The sequence below is a fragment of the Budorcas taxicolor genome, chromosome 2 (genome assembly GCF_023091745.1).
Source record: "Budorcas taxicolor isolate Tak-1 chromosome 2, Takin1.1, whole genome shotgun sequence".
In the NCBI taxonomy this organism is placed as follows: Eukaryota; Metazoa; Chordata; class Mammalia; order Artiodactyla; family Bovidae; genus Budorcas; species Budorcas taxicolor.
Window position 1 is genome coordinate 156,761,139 of NC_068911.1, and position 21,007 is coordinate 156,782,145.

The 21,007-nt window shown below is 45.9% G+C and overlaps 1 protein-coding gene across 1 annotated transcript in view; it reads right to left on the bottom strand.

The window, feature by feature from the left end:
* Window positions 1-17,155, bottom strand: part of SERPINE2 (serpin family E member 2) — a 68,020-nt gene extending 50,865 nt beyond the window's left edge. The window contains exon 1 of the mRNA XM_052664043.1: window positions 17,029-17,155. The gene's annotated coding sequence lies outside the window, so the exon portion shown is untranslated. The remainder of the gene's footprint in view (window positions 1-17,028) is intronic.
* Window positions 17,156-21,007: the final 3,852 nt, after the last annotated feature.

A 21,007-nucleotide genomic window follows, 5' to 3' on the forward strand; every position in this document is an offset into this window, starting at 1 on the left:
GTCGACCACCTGCCCCTTAGACTAACATAAGGCTATTGAGCTTGGAAGAATTCAAAATGACTTCCTACTTTTACCTGCCACACTGCAATAATATTTTCAATTATTGGTTAAACTGCAAATACTCCCACGAGTCATTTAAATAAATCTCACATGTATGAAATAGCCAATTGTGTTCTCAGAGCAATTCCCAGCTGTAAAAATAGACCCACACTGAATGTACTTTTTTCTGTAGCTAATTGAAAATACTGCACATAGAATGCATGAGTGAAAGCCCCCAGGAGGAATTTCAATTTGCGTTCCCTGTTTTAAAATGTACAATCAAATGCTGTCTTAAAGTGTTCTGCACATTTGAGTCAATACTGCTTGCCTGAAGCCCCAACACTCCTAAATTTTCACACCAGGAATTGATGACCTGAGGTTTTTAATGCTCCAAGTGACTTTTTAAACAATGGCTTTAAGAGGGCTGTGTTCTCCAAGAATACAAACATTCCTGGACTTGATGGATTCAGACCTCTGCGGCCCAGAGAGGGCTTCCCAGGTGGTACTAGTGGTCAAGTACCCACCTGCCAATGCAGGAGACACAGGAGACGCTGGTTTGATCCCTGGGTCGGGAAGATCCCCTGCAAGAGGGCATGGCAACCCACTCCAGTATTTCTGCCTGCAGAATCCCATGGGCAGAGCCTGCCAGGCTACAGCCCATAGGGTCACAAACAGTCAGACATGAATGAAGTGATTAGCACACACGAGGCCCAGAGAAAATCCCCCAGGAGGCAGCAACGAGTATTTAAACAAAATCCCAAAGGAACATTTAAGAAGATGACCACACCATATTTATGCCATCTTCCCTGGTGGCTCAGTTGGTAAAGAAACCGCCTACAGTGGAAGAGATCTAAGTTCAATCCCTGGTTCGGGGAGATCCCCTGGAGAAGGGGATGGCAACACACTCTACTATTCTTGCCTAGAGAATCCCATGGACAGAGGATCCTGGTGGGCTTCAGTCCACGAGGTCACAAAGAGTCAGATACAACTGAGCAACTAACACACCACTCTATATTTATACATTGTCTGTTACCACACCCTGGCAAGAACCATCCAACCAGCAAACTTATGCAAAGCTTAGAAATCATCCGAAGTGATGGGAAGTATAATTCCAAATTTGGCTTCAATCACCCAATACTGAGATCCTTCCTTTAGTCTGACTCAGTTTCCCTCGCTGAGGTCCCTGCTGGTGCTTTCTGAAGGAATCTGGCGAGGGGAGAGGGCACAGAGGAGGGAGGTGTTCTAACCCGTGTCCACTTGGACATGGTGGTGGAATAAGACTATTGAGCCCTAGGCCTGCCTGTGCGGGATAAATCACACCCCTGCTCTGCGACTCCGCTCTCCCATCAAATCAGTGATACCTGACCCCGGCCCCATCCAGCAGAATCCACACACGAGACACCATCCTGAGAGGTGACCTGACAACTCTGGTCCCACAGAACTCTTCCTCATGGGACAAGCCTTTACACAAAGCTGAGAGAGAACAGGGATTTCTGGAATTAAAAATCAGCGACTTACAATACTGTGTTGGTTTTCAGTTTTTTAGGTGTACAGCACTGTAAATCAATTATACTCCAAGAAAATAAAAAAAAAAGAATCAGTACCAGATACACACACACACAAAAAAATCAGTGACTTAATGAAAGTTCTCCTCACCCATCTCTAACCTCTGCTATAAGATACTGCAGTGAAAGATCATTAGGGATGGAGGAGGAGGCTGGGCTTCTTTTTGTCACGAAGTCACAGTTTTTTGGGGGGCTCCAAACTCACTGTAGATGGTGACTGCAGCCATGATATTAAAAGACGCTTGCTCCTTGGAAGAAAAGCTAAGCTAGACAGTATATTAAAAAGCAGAGACATAACTTTGTCATATAGGTTCATATAGTCAAAGCTACGGTTTTTCCAGCAGCCATGTATAGATGTGAGAGTTGGACCATAAAGAGGGCTGAGTGCCAAAGAATTCATGCTTTCAAACTGTGGTGCTGGACAAGACTCCTGAGAGTCCCTTGGACAGCAAGACGATCAAACTAATCAACCCTGAATATTCATTGGAAGGACTGATGCTGAAGCTGAAGCTCCATTACTTTGATCACCTGATACAAAGAACTACTCTTTAGAAAAGACCCTGATGTTGGGAAAGATTGAAGGCAGGAGGAAAAGGGGACGACAGAGGATGAGATGGTTGGATGGCATCACTGACTCAACAGACATGAGTTTGAGCAAACTCAGGGAGATGGTGAAGGACAGGGAAGCCTGGTGTGCTGCAGTCCCTGGGGTCTCAGAGTCAGACGTGAGTGAGTGACTGAACAACAACACAGTTTGTAGGGGAGAATGTCTCTCCAGTTTCTCAGGACCGGTTACGTTCACCAACAGGGGAGCTAGTGAGTCACTGCGCACAGGAGAGGGGAGGGCTAATTTATGAAGCTCTTCCTGTGTGCACAGCCCTGTGAATGCATGGTCTTACTGAATCTCACATGAGCCTTTTGGGTTTGAGCTGAAGTAACAGGTATGCAGAGAGGCTGAGTCATCTGCCTCACATCACACAGCAAGAAAGAGGCCTCAAAAGACATGGACATGCCCACCACCATGTGACGGACATTGCCAGAGGCTTCTCCCGGAGAGAAGGCAGAGGTGGTCCCAGAGAGAAGACAGGTAGTCTCGTCACTTGCCTCCCCTCATCCACTCCCTCTGGGTCCTCTTTCACTCCCCAAGTCAGAGCTCAGGATTGGCGCTGATCCCTTCCCCCAGCTTTGCCTCACCTTCTGCTCCTGGATGCTGAAAGTGTTCTGAGCACATCTGCCAAACCTCTGCCACGCTGCTGCAAGGGGCGCCCCTTCTTCCAGCATGAAAGTTTCTGTATTTTTTATGTTCTAAGTACCATCTGTGCTTGAGTACATGGTGTCTCCCAAACAGGACAGTTCCCTTGTCCAGCAGAGAATCCCAACACCTCCATCCCAGCGCCCCCATCCCGCAAGTTCTGGTCAACATGACTAAATAAACTTCATGACTGTATGTGAAATCACATATATTATGATCTAGAAATAGAACCTTTCCATTTCCACCTTCCATGAAGCAATTTAATTCAGAGTTTTCCCCAGACATCCTCTCCATGCCTGTCATCACTTTTTGAGTCTAACCATTTCCTTCAGCACATTATCTACTTTCCTTCCGAGCTGCCTGCGATAGTGTACTTTTCAAATCTGTGTGTGACACTTCATGAAAAAAGTCTATCCTAAGCCATAAGAAGCACCCCCACAGATCTTCAGAACAGTGGCCCTCACAGACAAAACTATATCTGTGATCCCCACAGCATATTACTGGCTGTGTTACATTTTAAAGTGACCCTTTGTGGCTTAGATAAAATTTGACCTGACAAAGTAGTTAACCTTCTGAGCAAACCCATTTCCTCTTCTTCAGAAGACAGGGCGATAGCTTGTGCTGTAGGTGGGAGTGACCATAAGACTGAAATACAGTCAACAAAATGGGAGTAGAAATGCTGCCTGCAGGCCTGGCCCATCCAGATCTGCCATATGCAACCTGCCGTGACCTTTCTGGTTCCACCAGTTTGATGCCGACCAGCATCATGCCCTTGGAATCCACCTGTTAAACGAAGTGGAACCACATGATGGAAAGAGGCTGCATCACTGAACCATCAGGCTGGAAAACAACACATCAATCTGGGGCTCTATGCAAGTGGAGAATAATGTTCCATCACGTCTGCGCCATGGCACATGTTTGGGTTTACTTGTTACAGCAACTAGCATGACCATAACTAACACAACACATTCAGCATTTGGTGACTGTGAAACCATGACCTCAGGAATAATGACTAAGCCTGTATTCAATTTCTCTGCCTTTTTAAAAAAATGCCTTTTCATCATGGAATCTCTCTAAGCACTCATACTAAGTACTGATAAAGGTGATTTCAGGCTTACGTGCTTTCTGTCTGTGTTCTCATGAGTCTCACCCATCCGGTGCTTTTGGTAAGCTCTGACCAATAAACATATCAAGATCTTTGCAAAATGGAAGATTTTGTAAGGACCCCAATATAGAGCAAACCTCTCTTTGTCTGAGAGACAATTTCAGAAAAATTTTCACTTCACATTCACACAGTTTTTGAACTAGGACACTCTCTTTTTCACAGACAGAATTCCCCCATTTTAGTGCCTTTGGGGGCTTCCCAGATGATGCTGGTGGTAAAGAACCTAGATGTCAATGTAGGAGATGTAAGAGATGTGGGTTCGATCCCTGGATTGGGAAGATCCCCTGAAAGACAGCAATGCAACCCATTCCGATATTCTTGCCTGGAGAATCCCATGGACAGAGGAGCCTCGGGGGCCACAGTCCATAGAGTTGCAAAGAGTCAGATACAACTGAAGTGACTGACTTAGCATGCCTGCAATGCTTTTTAGTGACTCATTAAGGCATCTCCAAGGTACCAGTTTGGCATACCTGACCCAGAAAAGAGCAGGCCTTGCTGCAATTTGGGACACTTCAGTGTCTTGAAGTCTACAGTATTTACTGAAAGTTACGTGCAAGTAACGTTTTACACTTTCCAAAGTCATATATTAAAACTGCCATATTTTTTATGAGATCTGATCTCTCTGCCATGGAGAAGTCATCTCCATGTATTTAGCCATAGATAGCCCAAGAGAGACTAAATAGCCAACTTTTATTACAGATACAAATAAGTAAATAGCAATTCGCCACAATTTAGGGCAAAATGGATTTTGTGGAGAGTAACCTGAAAGAAAAAGAAAGGGCCACATTACCCGAGAGGGCTGTGTGCACGTTTGTACTTGTCAGGCACAAGCCAATGCTTCACATTGTGCACACTCTTAGCTCTACACATACAGACACACGCAAACGAACACACATGAGTTGTAGCGACTGACATTTGGGAAACTCCTCTGAGGAAAGGGCTTTAGCATCAGCATGGCTGAGCCTCCCAGGCTCCTGGAAAGTGGGTATCACAGCGCTCAATTCAAGGGGGAGGAAACTGAGACCGGGACACAGTCCATTTCTTGCCCAGCTTCCTGACCCTCAGGGAGCCTCTGAGTTTCTCATTCATAGCACATCCTAGGGCTGGTCAAGTGACCTAATTCGTAATACTTCCTATTTCCCTGTCTGTAAAACAGGAACAGTTGAATCTCTCTCTGGAGTGAAGCTGCATTCTTTATCATCTCCATTCTTTAGCTTTGGAAATGATGCTCAGGACTGATGGCGGAAAGGTGGGGTGGAGGACGCGAGAGTATTTTGCAGGCATAAAACTACTAAGCGTAGAACAGGACACTTAAATCTAGGTTCATTTGACTTCCCAAGTCACCCTCCATCCAGTCATGGTCTGTGTGTTCGACCACCATTGTTTAGCCTTAGTTGTTCCCTGCAAACACTGTTTCAGAATCAAAAATCTCTACTGAGACACCCAGACCTGGAGTGAACATCCCGTGGGCAGGAATCTCAGAAGGGTGCTTCACACACTTGAATCTCAATGTTCTCACCTGTGAAATACAACTAATTTCCACCTTACTTAATTTCCATCTGTTTAGATTCAATAAGATCAGGTATAAAAGGTGTCTCACAGCACTTGACACCCTGATGACTCAGTGATCTTTTTCTTCATTCCTCGTCTCAAGCATCTTCTAGGCTCCTCTGTGTCAGGTACTATGGAAGGAGACCAGAGGAATAAAAGAGACTACAAAATCCTGAAGATTTCCTAGTGGGGCAGAGAAGACACACAAATAACTAGAACACATGATAGAGGGTATGAGAAAAGCACATTTTTGCCAATGTATATATATAAAATATACTTATCCTTCTTAAAGAAATTTTAGACTAATAAGTGATATATGTGCATGAAACAACTCTGTTTTCAGTAACTGCTGAATCAATCCACATTAGTATGACTAGCATCGGTCATGATTAATGACCTAGCTGCTCAAGAAGAGGTTCACTATGAACAGTTCAGCATCTCTGGCCAATCTTCTAAGTTGCTATTTTAATTAACGTGTCTTTAGGAAACGAACACAGGTTTGGCAAGACACGCTATGAGTCTATCACTAAAGTAACTTCAAAGAGAAAATTCATACTTTTAGAAAGAAAACTCTATAATTTAGTCATCACCCAGAATCTCCTTGGCATTTCCCAACTCATTGTCCGAGCAACAATTCAGGTTCAGGCATACACTGGGTGCTGTAAAAAGTCCCACATAGATATTTGCCAGTAAAATTCTTAAATCATACTAATGGCAGTAGAAAATACATTTCCTATCCAGGAATGTTGGCAATGGTTAGTCCAACATTCACAGAACTCTTCTGTATATTGAAGGAATCAAATCATAATTAGATGACCATGGGTTTTAAATATGTTCACCATGTGCTTAAAATGGCTATTTCTGGATATACGGACATCACTGGATACAATAGAATGACTTTTTCACAGTCGGACAAACAAGAACAAAAGGGGAAGACTTTGGATTCTGCATCTGCAGAAACCTAAATATTAAAGATTACTTTTACCTAAGATTACTTTTCCTATTGTATAATTTATTCATTCTTCATAACTACAATAAGAAAAAAAAAAAAAAACAGCACTCAGTCTGACAAGGCTAGCCTGCAATGCACCCCTAGAAAGACCTAATGGTAACACTTCTGCTTACATTTTCTCAAAGGTGGACTAAAAAGGAGTTTATTTCATGCACCAGCTATCCTTTGGTCTGTGGCCAATACTAGAGGAGCTGGAAGCTTGTGGAAAAGACAGATGACCAGCTGATCACTGGGAATACTGCTCACGAGAGTTTTACAGAAAAGGGGTCTGGAAACTAAGCATGCAAACACAGACAGCAAGTCACTCATTCATGAGGTCAAAGGCACAGTGAAAATGCAGGTCCCAGAGGAGTAAAACGTTCACATGGACTACTGTGACAAATAGAACCCCACCTCCATCTCGTCTCCTGCAAGTCAACTCCATTCAGAACTCTGCGCTCAGCACCTAAAGCATACTCTCCACTGCATCCTCACAACACTTAAGATGTGATTACCTTCATGCCCGGGCTTCCCTCATAGCTCAGTTGGTAAATCATCTGCCTGCAATGCAGGAGACTCTGGTTTGATTCCTGGGTGGGGAAGATCCCCTGGAGAAGGAAATGGCAATCCACTCCAGTATTCTTGCCTGGAGAATCCCATGGACAGAGGAGCCTGGTGGGCACAGTCCATGGGATTGCAAGAGTTGGACACAACTTAGTGACTAAAACACACAAAACACCTTCAAGCCCAGTTCACAGATGAAGAAACTGAGGCTTGGAGAAGTCTAGCAAACTGGCTACAGCCTCCTGACCTCCAGCTAGTATTCGATATAATCTAGATACAGATGAAAGCCCATTCATCTCTACATCCTCCATACTCTTGATTACTACACTATACAAAGGAGGAGGAGGAGGATGGGGAGAACATATACCACAAGATATGACAAACTCTGAAATAAAGTTAAATATAAAGAAAACCATAAAAACAAGTTAAATCTCAATGTTTTAACCTAAGTCTCTACACAGTTGTGGAGTAGACATCCTTTAAAAATAATGTCACCTTTGTTCTTTAGTTCAGTTTTATCCAGCTTAAACATATGTTATTCCCTTGGACTCCGGGTATATGCACTCTACCTTTTCAATCCAAAGGTCAGTATTAATTTTAGAGTGTGAGTCCCAGGGAAAAAAACAAGTATCTAAGAAACAACTGGGCCCAGGGGCCCAAAGGCGTGAAAACATTACTTCAAAGGTAACACAAAAGTATTAGCCTCTTTCCGTTTCTGTTTTGGTTGTCTTATTGAAGGACATCATACAGCAAGGAAAGAAGATAGTCTCTTGAAAGAAGGCCCGCGGTTTGACATAGGTTTCTTTTTGAGAGGTTATAAATATTGATGAATCATAAATCTTCGGTGGTTCGTAGTGTAGAGCTCACACGTTTACAGACCTGGGTTCAGGCTCTGGCATTGACACATACAGGCTGTATGAGTAACCACGGATATCTGGGCTGCTCTACACGGTTCTGCACAACTGTCTGAATGGGAATGATGTTAGTATCAGTCCTACAAGGAGCCATGAGGCTGGAGGAGGCGACGCTGAGCCTCTGCATACAAATACTAACCAGCACACCTCTCTCAATACTCCTTCTTCCTCTGACTGCAGGCTTTGGACACGTGACTCAGAACCTGGCCAATCACAGTCACTTATTCCCCTGCCCACAGCCATTGGTCCAGGGAAAGGCACATGACCCAACCTGAGCCAATTAGAGTGCCTCCCTGGGATTTTTTTCTGACCTGGACAGCCAGGAAGTTCATCTTTCCTCTTTGATCCGCAGACTGTAGGCAGGTCAGCTTGAAGGTGCCTGCAGTTATATTCAGAGACAAGACACGGCGGGAGAGAAAGGAGGCACAAAGACGTCTAGTTCCGGTCACCTCCAGGGTCAAAGCACCCTTGCCCTGGCTCGAGGTCAGCAATGTAAGCTAGTAGCTCCCCTCAGGCTCTCCGTGTTTTTGAGTCAGTTATTTTGATTACACTTGATTATACTTCTGCACTTGTAACCAAAAAGATCAGACAGTAATTAAAGTGCATATAATCTAATCAGTGACCAAATCCTCAATAAAAATAATTTTCTCCTAAGTGGATTCATTGGTTAAAAAGAAAAAAAAAAAAACTTTTTTTAAGTAGAAAAGGCAAACACAGCCATTATTTGTACTCAATTTTTCCAAAAGGAAGAATCTATTTTCATTTTCAGTCACCTTGTTCATTTTCCAGTGGGGTTCGTATTTCTCAGCTGCCCACATTCACTTTCAAGATTTGGCCCATAAAAACAAACAGTTATTTTTTTTCTATAGCTGTATTAGTTGACACTAAATGCAGAGGGTATGCTGGGGGTGGGACACAGGGCGGGGACAAAGGACTGATGCTATTTTTATCTTGCTCATAGAAATTCCCCAGGTTACTGGACTTCTCACTGCTGTAAGGTGGGGGAGGGCATTACAAAAACAAAACAAAGTATATTCACCAAGGTTTGCAATCACTGTAAGAAATCCTTTCTGCTTTTTCATAGGATTTATTTCTGTTTTACATTAAAATGTCTTCATATTATCATTCTCCCAAGAATGAACTGATAAAAATAAAAAGGCACAGTGGGCTTCAATTTTCCAATTATCTTCTGAGGCAAAGGGCAAAGTCTGAGGTCAGACTGAGGCAGGAGCATGGGGTGTTCCTGGTCTCTGCTTGAATTAGGGCATCCACCCCAACCTTTGAAGGAATTCAGGGAGGAAATGGGGATGAAATGTTTGTCAAAATGCATGAATGGAATTACAAATAGAAGACTGCTGAGGCTCAGTGGCCATCCCCATGCACAAAAAAGAGGCACAGAAGGAACGCCAACTTCTCTGGACTGGGCTGACATCCAGACCTGGAAATCTAACAGCAGAATAAAGGGAGAATCATTTACTGTGTAAATTGACTTGGCCTGTTAGGTGAAAGGTAGCATTTCTCAAAAGAGAAATAAAATTGTCCTAGTCTTTGAGTGTTCTTAGACAAATTGTGAACTTAGACATAAGAAATAACCTAAAGATGTAGTTTATTGCATTTGACTCCATTCCATACCTAAGGGTATTTTTTTAAACCCAATATTGATTTTTAGATTAGACATGCAATCTACTCATGAGGAAAGATGGTTCTGCAAAGAGAAGGCGGACACATTTATGAATGGAGACAGAGGTTTACAAAGAGGATCCCAATATATGGGACTCAATGTATCACACATTTTTATAAATGCCTCCAAGTAGGAATACAAACCAAATACATTTTCCCGTTGGGCCTCAATGCTATTCCTGAGCCCTAAAGAGCCAAAATGAATGATTTATTTGGTTGAAAAGAAAAAATGAAAGAGAAGAATTAATTTCATGAAGATAAACATAAAACTGCATTTAAGAAAAAATTTCATCTAGGCCTGATATTTATGAGAAAGCTGGATCAGAAAGGAAAATAAGCCAAGAAGTTAAACTGTTTTTCTTTTTTTTAAATAAGACATGTTTGAGATCACTATTTCAACATACCTATTGTATAGGTAAGGAAATTAAGATCCAAATGGTCAACTATATAAGTTCTTTATGGCACAGTGCAGACCCTCTCCCAACCCAGGCCTCCTTCCACTAAACTTAGCTTAAGACATTAGCCCAAAAACTGCCCTGGCAAATACTGGGGAAAAAAAAAATCGTAACAACAACAAAAAATGGGTCAGAAAGAAGACATGCTATCACCATCATTGAAAAGGTTAGTGGAAATAAGCTAGAAGGTATTCTACCTTGTGGGCTTCCCTGGTGGCTCAGTGGTAGAAAATCCACTTGCTAATGCAGAAGACACGGGTTCAACCCCTGGTCTGGGAAGATCCCCTGGAGAAGCAAATGGCAACTCACTCTAATATTCTTCCCTGGAAAAACCCATGGATAGAGGAGCCTGGTGGGCTATGGTCCATGGGATCGCAAAGAGTCAGACACGACTCACAAACTGAATAACAACAATTCTACCTTCTACAAATTGTGAAATACGAAGTATAGCCAGTGGACTTCAAGGAAGATGGAACGAAGCCAAAAAGGGTTCAAATGGGGATAACTGAAGTGAACACAGCCACAGAAGCCCTTCTGTGTTAGACTTCTACTTTTTTCTCAGTAATGTTGTCTTAGAAGACATGGTTGATCAAATATTCTTTTTATGTTAGGATATAGATTGATTAAGCGCAGAAGTACCAGCACCAGGGGTAGAGGTCTAGAGGCAAAGCTCCCCTTTAAGCCCAGAAGACAAGCACTGTTTCATAAAATGTGCAGCAAACGTGTGAAAGATATGAAAATGGTTTAGTTCAACACCCATTAAATGCCTTTGGGTCATACGCCATTGCTGGTGTAAGTGTAACCAGAACTCAGGCACTTCACACCACTTGGGAATCGGGTGGATAGAGCATTTTGCTATGACACAGTAACTACCATCAGAAAGGCATCCATTGGGCAGTGTACATGTGTGTGTAAACATACCACATGTGCATCAGGGAGGACTGGCAGATACTACCGGTCTTCAGGAAAGACTTTTTGGAACAGGTGACACTAGACATGAGTCCTGAAAAAGTGGAAGTTGGCCAGACAACAAATGCAGAAGATGGAGAAAGAGAATTCCAGGCAGAGGTCCAGTAGGAGCCAAGGTAAGGAGGCAAGGGCAGCATCATGGTGTGAGAATTCTGCAGGGAGTTCAGTTTTCCAAGAAAATAAAGTTGTAGTATTAGAGAAGACTCTTGAGAGTCCCTTGGAGAGCAAGGAGATCAAACCAGTCAATCCTAAAGGACATCAACTCTGAATATTCATTGCAAGGACTGATACTGAAGCTGAAGCTCCAATACTTTGGCCACCTGATGCCAAGAGTTGACTCTCTGGAAAAGACCTGGATGCTGGGAAGGATTGAGGGCAGGAGGAGAAGCGGGTGACAGAGGATGAGATGGTTGGATGGCATCACCGACTCAATGGACACGAGTTTGAGCAAGCTCTGGGAGATAGTGAAGGTCAGGGAAGCCTGGTGTGCTGTAGTCCATGGGGTCACAAAGAGTTGGACACAACTTAGCGACTGAACAACAACAAAGCAGGGAGGTGGGAAGGGACTGAAAAGCTTGGCCTTTGTCAGGTCATTACAAATGGCCAGCGGCCTGGGGAGGTGCTGGAGAGAAGGGCACTATGGAAAGTTCCCTGGTTGGATGCTGAGGACTTCTGGGATAGCACTGCCCAAAGGGAGCTAAGCGATCTTGGGAACACAGTGCCTGACTCTGGGCACCATGTGAAATGAGCTCTGCCACGTTCCAAGGGCTGAGGTCTTCTGGCTTTGGGACACAGAATTCAGCCTGCCCTGCCTCCTCCTATGGTAATGGGGCAGGAGGAGGGTGGTGAGGTCTGTGGAAATGGTTTATAAACAGCAGAGACTGCATCTCAGTACAGGTGAGACAACACCAGAATTATGTATCAGCAACTCTCCTTGAAGAGGCTCAAAAGTATTTTGAAAAACTCTGGTACAGCGCCTTTAAACGTGAACAGAAAGATCACGTCTTCAATCTGAGATACCTACCTTGTGACACAACACAGCTACTCCTTCCGAATAGGGCTTTGTCCCCAAGAGGGAGGCACTCAGCAGCAACGTGGACGATGGTTTGAAAGGGGTACAACACTAGTGTGAAAGACCAGGCAGGAGACGGTGCAGTCAGTCACTCAGGACTGCCCGTGGTCATCCCCCAGCCTGTGGCTGCCAGCTCAGAAGACCGTGGGCACTGGGAAGCTGCTGTAAGGAGGGACCAGGGAGTCCAGGGGGAGTAGAAAGCAAGCAGTCTCCAGCCTACCCGGGCCCTGGGAGCTCCATGCCAGGCACGTGCTGCTACATGGCAATGCAGGCCTCCTGTTCCAGGGCCCCTGGTTTTTAAGAGTAGCTGTAAATCCAAGCGATAACTTAACCTTTCTAAAGATTAACTCAATTTCTGTAGACTTGTGTTCAGGCCAATGACATGTCTGCCAGCTAGAAATGGCACACTGGCCATCACTGTGCCACTTCTGGACTGCAAAGCAGAATAGGACCACAGTGACTGCAGCAGAAGTTTAACGGATTTCACAGTGCCAGCACTAGGACCAGGACTTGGTGACTGTCTGGATGTAGGGGTCTGGTGGTTGCTGGAGGAGTCTGCTGACCCTGGGAGGTCCCTGCTTTAGCACCCTGGTGAATGGTGGCGCCATCACGTAAAATGGGACAGGTTTTTGCTAAGGATGAAACAGGTGTGGGGTGGATGATTAAAAACTAAAATTGCTTTTGGACTTATTGTGGGTTTTCTACCTCAAGAGCATGGATCAGCCCACTAGACTGTAGGGAGCTAGCTGGAGATACAATCTGGGACTTTGAACTGGTGAAAGTGGAAGCCATAGGAAAATGGTAACTCTAACACTCCTCATAGAGCTCAATATGGATGAGAACTGAGCCCCAGGAAACCCCAGGAGGTAATGGAGTTGCCAGGGAGGCAGAAGGCAAACCAGGAGGAGATGGCAACTAGGGAAGAAGAAAAGTATCCATGAGAAAAAGAAGAAAGATCCATACCCAGTCCTGCAGAAAGGTCTACAGGACATCCGCAGATCCTTCAGGAATTGTGGTGTCTAGACAGGGAAAAAATGGAAACAGTGACAGACTTTATTTGGTTGGGCTCCAAAAATCACTGCAGATGGTGACTGCAGCCATGAAATTAAAAGACATTTGCTCTTTGGAAGAAAAGCTATGACAAACCTAGACAGCATATTGAAAAGCAGAGACATCACTTTGCCGACAAGGGTCTACATAGTCTAAGCTATGATTTTTCCAGTAGTCATGTATGGTTGGACCATAAAGCAGACTGAGTGCCAAAGAATTGATGAGTTTGAGCTGTGGTGATGAAGAAGACTCTTAAGAGTCCCTTGCACATCAAGGAGATCAAACCAATCAATCCTAAAGGAAATCAACCCTGAATATTCATTGAAAGGACTGATGCTGAAGCTTAAGTTCCAATACTTTGGCCACCTGATGCAGAAGAGCTGACTCAGTGGAAAAGACCCTGATGCTGGGAAAGATTGAGGGCAGGAGGAGAAGGGGGTGACAGAGGATGAGATGGTTGGATGGCATCCTCAACTCAATGGACATGAGTTTGAGCAAACTCTGGGAGATGGTGAAGGACAGGGAAGCCTGGCGTGCCACAGTCCATGGGGTCACAAAGAGCTGGACACAACTGAGCGACTGAACAACAACTCCTACTGTGGGGAGACTGGCCAGGTTGCAGAGAGTTGAGAAGAAAGGGGAGCCTGAGGAAGGGTTAACTCACTTCAGAAGACTTGGATACACAGGTGGTCACTATAGCTGAGTTGGGGATGCAAGGACAAGGAGGTTATGGTGTTTTAAAAATACTGATAACATGTACACCCATGGCTGATTCATGTCAATGTATGGCAAAAACCACCACTATATTGCAAAAAGCATCAAAAGTAATTACCCTCCAATTAAAATAAATAGATTAATTTTTTTTAAAAAAAGAGTTCATGGGGAAACATGAGGCACTGTCATATGTGTGTCTGTCTCTCTGATCTTCTCTAAGTCCCAGTCCATCTCCTGATTTTTCTTCTATTACTCTACCTTATTGCAACTCTATCAGAGCATAGTTATGTTTGCTTTGTGTCTGTCTGCTTCCACAAGAAAGACTGTTCCAGGAGAGCAGGGACCTGCTGTTTACCATACATCAGGGCCTAACAAAGTGCCTGGACACAACAGCTGCTTAAGATTTCCTGGATGGGTAACTGTGGAAAAGTCTGCGGGAAGGAAATGGGGTAGGACATGGAGAGACATCAATCCAGTGACTCCTGTTTTCCCGACAGAATGGGTCATTCAGTTCAGTTCAGTCACTCAGTCATGTCCAACTCTTTGCAACCCCATGAATCACAGCACACCAGGCCTCCCTGTCCATCACCAACTCCTGGAGTTCACTCAAACTCATGTCCATCGAGTCAGTGATGCCATCCAGCCATCTCATCCTCTGTCGTCCCCTTGTTCTCCTGCCCCCCAATCCCTCCCAGCATCAGGGTCTTTTCCAATGAGTCAGTTCTTCACATGAGGAGTTTCAGTTTCAGCATCAGTCCTTCAGCATCAGTCCTTCCAATGAACACCCAGGACCGATCTTTAGGATGGACTGGTTGGATCTCCTTGCAGTCCAAGGGACTCTCAAGAGTCTTCTCCAACACCACAGTTCAAAAGCATCAATTCTTCCGTGCTCAGCTTTCTTCACAGTCCAACTCTCACATCCATACATGACCACTGGAAAAACCATAGCCTGGACTAGATGGACCTTTGTTGGCAAAGTAATATCTCTGCTTTTTAATATGCTATCTAGGTTGGTGGTTTGAACATTCTTTGGCATTGCCCTTCTTTGGAACTGGAATGAAAAGTGATCTTTTCCAGTCCTGTGGCTGCTGCTGAGTTTTCCAAATTTGCAGGCATACTGAGTGCAGCACTTTCACAGCATCATCTTTCAGGATTTGAATGGGTCATTAGTCACCTGCCAAAGGGGAAGAAGGTAGGGAAGAGATCTCCTATGGTCAAGAAGAGTTGTGATGGGAGGACCAGTCTGCAACCTGGAAGGCAGGAGCCTGCGGTGCAGAGACACTGAGATGCTGATTTCAGAAGCTGAGCAACTCTGGGTGAGGGCAAGACCCAGAGGTACAGGACCCAGTAGCGAGAGTGGGTGGAGGTCCCGGGAGTTGAGATGGTCAAAGAAGCAGGCATGGGAGCATCTTCCACATGAACTGTGGGACTAGGGGAGGAGAGAAAGCCCACGGGTCAAAGCTGTCCATGCTGTGGGAGAGGGACTGGTTGGCAGAGGATGGCCACAGAGACGGGTAGCTGGGACCTGACTAGGTCCCCACCTCATTTCCAACTCTGCCACCTCAAACAATCTCTGACTAGTATCTAGTTACTGACGTGTGGAACTGAAAATTACTGTCCTTTAGAAACTGACTCATTTCTGTCCTTTTAAAATTACACTAATAAGTGAAGTTCACGGGGGATGAAATTTTCTGCATAGATTCATTTTTTAAAGAATAAAAAAAAAAGATGACACCTTGCTGACCTTCAGTAATTGCCCTACACTGTACAATATTTTTGAACCTCATTTCAAGAAAGAATCAAACCTCAGAGTTGAAAGAAACCTTACATGATTTCAGCTAACACCTTCATTTGCATGCCTGAAGAAAATTTTCACTGAAATATTGCAAACAGCACATAATTACTAATTTAGATATGCAGACAGCATTGAAGGTATCTTCAATTTCTGAAGTGTGCTTTAGATATACAAATTAGCAACGCTTACATTTTTCCCAGTTATCAGTGTTCAACTTTCGATATAAAATCTCCAAAGTATAAAATTATCACGTAGATTGCTCCTGAACAGTTCAGAGAAGTAAACTGCTTCCTGGCTTGAAAGAGGAAGTCAAATCTTCAAACACCTTTTCATGTTGATGCTAAATATAAGAATATAAATATAAAAACGCTCCCTGAGAAGTAGTCAAAGCAAGCCACAGCAGCATTCGAGATTTCTCAAGAGAGACATAGGCGAAGATTATTTTTCGTTCATTAAAACAGTAAAACCTTTGAGAGCATCTTCCATGACACCTGAAGGTGGAGTGCTGTCTTATGTAATAGAAGCCTTCCCTCCGCACTCAGTTTGTAGGCAAATTAAACACCCAGTTCCCCCAGAATTTCTGAGTCCTTTGACCTTACCTGTAGGCACTGATTAGTATTGCAAGTCCCATTGCGACAGGCGATTAAAAACAAAAACAAAAAAAAAAAAAAGGAAAGATCTGCTTCACAGGGTTAAATCGGAGGCAGGAAACCAATTTAAAGGTTCTCCCCCAAACCACCGGTTACCCCCACCCTGCTCAGGCAGTGGTAACAAGTAGGAGTCCGTAGGGGTCCTCCCTAACAGGAGGTGCACCAGTAAAGTACGGGGTAGGGGACGCCCGCGAGTACCTGGGTACCCCAAGTTCAGGGTCAGGGGCGCCCGCTAGGACGGACCGGCAGCAGCCACGGCGGCTCCAGAACTCCCGGTCGCGGGCACACCTGGACGCCACCGCACGCGCGGCCCCTCGGCTCCCAGCCCTGGTCCCACCCCGGCTCCCCGCGGGGCCGGGCCCGCACGCCGCCGTGGCCGAGGCAACCGGGTCGGGAGAGACTGAGAAAGTTCCTCCGCCCGACGCCGGCGCCCTCGGTCCCCGCTCGCCCCGCAGCCTCCTGGCCGGGCGCAAGGTCGCGGCGCGGAGCCTGCGGCGCGCGGAGCCCCGGGACCGTCTCCGGCGCGGCGGGCAGCCCCGGCCGCTCCCCTCCCACCCCTCGGGCGCCGGGGATCGGCCGCGGGCGCGCAGCCCTGTACTCACCGCCCCTCGCTCGGGATCCCCAGGTGGCGGCCGCGGGGCGCGGCGCGGCGCGGCCCGAGCCGGAGCCGGGTATTGGCGGGGCGGGGGAAGTCTGAGGAGGAAGAGCGGCGAGGAGAGAGGCAGCGGCGCCCACACCAGCCGCGCAGCCCGGCAGCCCTACAGCGCGAGCCGCCGGCCACAGCGGCGGGGGCTTTATCGGCGGCCCGCGCGGCCCCCGCCCCTTCCTGCCGCCCCCGCCCCCGGCCCGCCCCGCCCCGCCTTCCCGCCGCCTTCTTTGTGTGCCGGCGGCTGCCGCGTCCCCGCGCCCGCACTCCCGGGCGCCCCCGCTCCCGCCGCCGCCCCGCCGAGGCCCCCCGCTCCCCGCGGGTCCCCGTCCCGGGGCTGCGCCCGAACAGCGCCGGGAGACACGGCGACCCCGAGGTGCGGCGCCAGCCCGGGCCGTGCTGCACGTGGGTCGCCGGGCTCGGCAGGGGGTGTGGGAGGTGGGGAGGGACCCGAGGACTCGCGGTGCGTCCCTGGGACGCCGGGCGAGTCGTCTGGGCTTGTTCCCCCACGCCTCCATTCCCCAGCCCGCCTCGGGAGAGACGGGGTGGGAAGCCTCGGGAGAGTGCCTACCGTTCCGGGTGATGGGGTGAACGGTGCCAGGTCGCTGCTGGGGACGGACAGATCGCCGGGTGCCCCAGAGCCGACTTCTGCCGGCCTCGGGGACAGAGAAGCGGCCGCTGGTCGCCCTAGGCAATAGGCAGACGAGGGAATCCAGAAAACTGAATTCCTGCTTGTGGTGACAGCGTAAGGTACCCGCAGAGCCCAGGGCATCCGGCCCTTCCCAACCGGTTACTGCCGCCGATGGGACCTTGTGCGCCGCAGAGAGGCACAGACCCCAGAGGCTGGCGACAAATCACTGTCCCACTTCCATCTGTGTTACCCAGATCTCCCGTCTTCAGCCCTCCTTTGCGTCAACTTAGGTTCGTGGGTACCCAACTTTAATGACATATAATTTATGTCGCCCTTAAACAGTGCGGAATCCTCATCACCAGGCCCACGGCCCCAACTGTGAGAAAAAAAAAAAATGTAAATTTGAAACACGTCCTTGAACTAAGCTTGCACGTACTGATGAGAGCATCTTGGACTCTTAGAAGGGTTTTCACAGCCTCTCATATAGGGAAATTATCTATGGGAGGTTTGGCCCTAAAACAAAAAGGAAACAGTCCACCAAGAGAAAATGCCTTTCACTGCTTTACTCTCATGTCTAGTATTTATATTCAGTTATATGCAGGATACAGATCCTTTTTCCTTGTTCCCTCTGCCTGAAATGCTTTTTTTTTTTCTCTCTACGGTCTTCGTAATGACTACTTCCTTTTACCTAGGGTCACAACTCAAATGTCACCATCTCTAGAAAACCTTTCCTGGTCACTTGAGCTAAAGCCACTTCCTCCTTTCTCCAACCCATTACATTCTTCATAACTCTCATCATGATTTTTTTCTTACCTGTTTCTTGGCTAGTTTTTCGCCCATCCTTCCTCATTAGAATATATACTCCCAGAAAGCAGGGAAGAGAAACCAGTTGAATGTGGTTTCTAACTCACCTAGTTCTTAGTGCCTGAAGCCAGTACTCCCTCAAAGTAGTTGCTCAATAAATCTTTGTTGACTAATGGGTGGACAAGTGCCAAGTGACTATTAGCAAGGTTAGGTATTGCTTCAGGGTCAGGGTTATCGCTTGGTCTCATCTGGCAGGGTGAGCTGGAGCTGGGAACAATGAGATGGAGGTGGAAGAGGATAGAGGAGAAAGCCCAGAGGTGGAGAATCTGGGATTCATGTGTTTGAGAAACTGGGATTAATGTCTTCCAGATAGGAGTCATCCAGGGGACTAGAGGAGAAACAAATGAGAACCAAGATGTAGGTGAAGCCAGCTTATGAAAGCCTGCCTGACCCCCCCCCCCCCCATCCATTTCTATCTCTATCACTTTTGAAAACATTTATTTTTGGTTGCGCTGGGTCTTTGTTGCTGTGTGTGGGCTTTCTCCACTTGTGGCGAGTGGGGGCCACTTTCTAGGTTCGATGCGCCGGCTTCTCATTGCGGTGGCTTCTCTTGTAGAGCACAGGGTAGAGGGCTCGCGGGCTTCGGTAGTTGCAGCACGTGGGCTCAGTATCTGTGGCACACTGGCTTAGTTGCTCCCGTGGCATGTGGAATCTTCCTGGACCAGGGATCGAACCCATGTCCCCTGCATTGGCAGGTGGATTCTTATCTGCTTACTCCATCACGTTTTTTAAACTGAACACTTTTATTGAGATAATTGTGAGTTCACATTGTAGTTGTAGGAAATAACAGAAAGGTTCCTTGTATGCTTTGTCCTGTTTTCCCCAAGGGTAGCATTTTATGAAACTACTGTATAACATCACAATCAGGATATTAATATGGCTAGATTGATTCATGTCTCAAACATTTTGATAATTACTTTCAATTTCAAATTTTTGGTAAAATTACTCTGATTTTTGAAAGAAATGCATATTATTTTAAAGGTGTCAGTCTCTTGTTTTAATGGAATCAACTTTTTTTTAAGGTGAAAAATGTTTTGTTTTCCCAGTTAGAACATAGTGAGGGTTCAGATTCTTCATCTATAAAAGACAGTCCAAAATCTTTGGAACTTGTCTCTGACCATTCACTTCCCTGCTCTACCCAGGACTGTCGAAGGAACGTTTTGAGCAATACTGTACATGACTTGTCAATTCTGAAATCAGACAGGATGCAGTGTTAACTAATATGCTGAACTATGCCTAGCCACTAATGGGCCTTTCTCTCTCCTTGGACATTGGATGAGACTGCCAATGAGTGCCTCCCAGAGGGAAGTGATTCAAGACAAAGGCCCATTCTGCCAGTGCGATATGCTGGGAATATCAACTATGCTTGCTACAGAATGTGCATGGAGGCTGCTGGCCAGTCTCCTCAATGCCAGCAAGAGGACATAGGTGCAATCTCTCAAGCTTTCCATGTCACTCAAGTGACCAGTCACGTTGATACCCATCATTAGGGGCTGCCCAAAAGAAGCTGTGTTGTTCCTACCTCACTTGGTGCCCATGAGCAGCAGTTCCTCTGGTGTTTGACCCTCACTGAAATGGATTTTTCATTGGTGTGCATTTTCAATCAGCATTTCCCTCCTGTCTCTACCTCTGTTTTGTTTGAAAAATCCAAATCGCTTAACACTCCTACCCACTTCTTTTTCTATGACTTCACATTCATAGCAGGATTTCGTTTTGTCCTTCAATTGTGTGGCTTGCCTTAATCCTCTGATAGAGCTTCAAATTGTTTATTCCTTAAAAAAAAATTTTTTTTTTCAAGTGACCTGGAGTTTAGCCAGCTCGAGCCAGTCTCTGAGTTTGGCTTTGTGTCCATAAGCTGCAGTTGGGAGAAACGCAAGAAAATGCCCAAACAGAATAAAACAAATGATCTATTTAGTCTCGTTTCCTCTCTTGGAAGAGGTCCAGCTTTGAGTGCTTTGGAAGAAGATGAAAATCCACCCCCCCCCCCCGCCCCACCCCCACCATTCCCTCAAATACCCAAACAGTATGACCTTGTATTTAAATAAAAACTACCCTTAGCTCCCAATGGGTGATGGTGTTTTGTCTGGAAGAACTACTGATGTTTCTATAATAAGATAATAATGGTTGCTCCTCTCCTATCTAACCCCTAATTTAAAATACATTTCATCACAAGTCGACTTGTTACACAACTTCACAGATGCAAATGCTGTTTCACAATATGGTTTTAACCAGAGGCAAGGAGATTGGTTACAACAGTTCACTTAGACAATTAGTTTCTGGGGCTATTGCTTTGGTCTGATTTCTTTTTTTTTAGCTTATAATAGGCAATTGTCTTTTTATTTCCCTTTCAAGTTGGCTTTCAAATAAATCCAGTTTCCTCTTGCTATAACTTCTGAAACAATTCACACTTTCCCATTGTCATCAATACTTTTCCCCAAGA